We start from the raw sequence: 539 nt of genomic DNA, 5'->3' as shown, positions 1-539 counted from the left end.
GTTAATTTTCGTAGAAAAACAAGGACTTTTAAATATGATTATTACAATTTCAAAATTAGTTGCAGAATATTCCTTAAAGGATAAAGAAATTTAGAGGATTTCATCAACTAAAAAAAAAAAGGAACCATCACATCAAACACTCCATTCAACTGGAGAGTACAGACTGTATTCAGATACTTCTAACCTACTCCTGTACTACAAAATTCAAGGAGAAGAACTTTAAGAGTCTAACGTACCAACTTCATCTAAAGGACTCATTCATGTGGACTTCAGAGATACTGGGTGGGACTCATCTTCAGTTAACTGACAAGTACCTCCAAGTAACTGAACATTTCTCCCAATTTTTTTATACTTGGCTATTTTTAATGGTTTCTAATACCTAATAATTCACTTAGAATATTTCTAAATGATAAAACAATGCTAAATTTGGTTTAAATTAAGTTATAAATGCTTACCCAGAACCCCTACCTTACTCAACTAGTTTTCATGTTTAAAGGATTTAAGTGCTTTTATTCTTTGTAAAAATATATATGCATTTT

General features: G+C 30.1%; 1 long non-coding RNA gene across 3 annotated transcripts in view; it reads right to left on the bottom strand.

Annotated features, from left to right (window-relative positions):
• The window catches only part of LOC115069901, a 45587-nt gene that overhangs the window by 16923 nt on the left and 28125 nt on the right, over positions 1–539 (bottom strand). The gene's annotated exons all lie outside the window — the stretch shown is intronic.

This window comes from Nannospalax galili, unplaced genomic scaffold, assembly GCF_000622305.1.
Source record: "Nannospalax galili isolate Female #2095 unplaced genomic scaffold, S.galili_v1.0 scaffold3135, whole genome shotgun sequence".
Lineage (NCBI taxonomy): Eukaryota > Metazoa > Chordata > Mammalia > Rodentia > Spalacidae > Nannospalax > Nannospalax galili.
The sequence above is the reverse complement of the archived record's forward strand: the minus strand, read 5'-3'. Positions and strand labels throughout refer to the sequence as shown.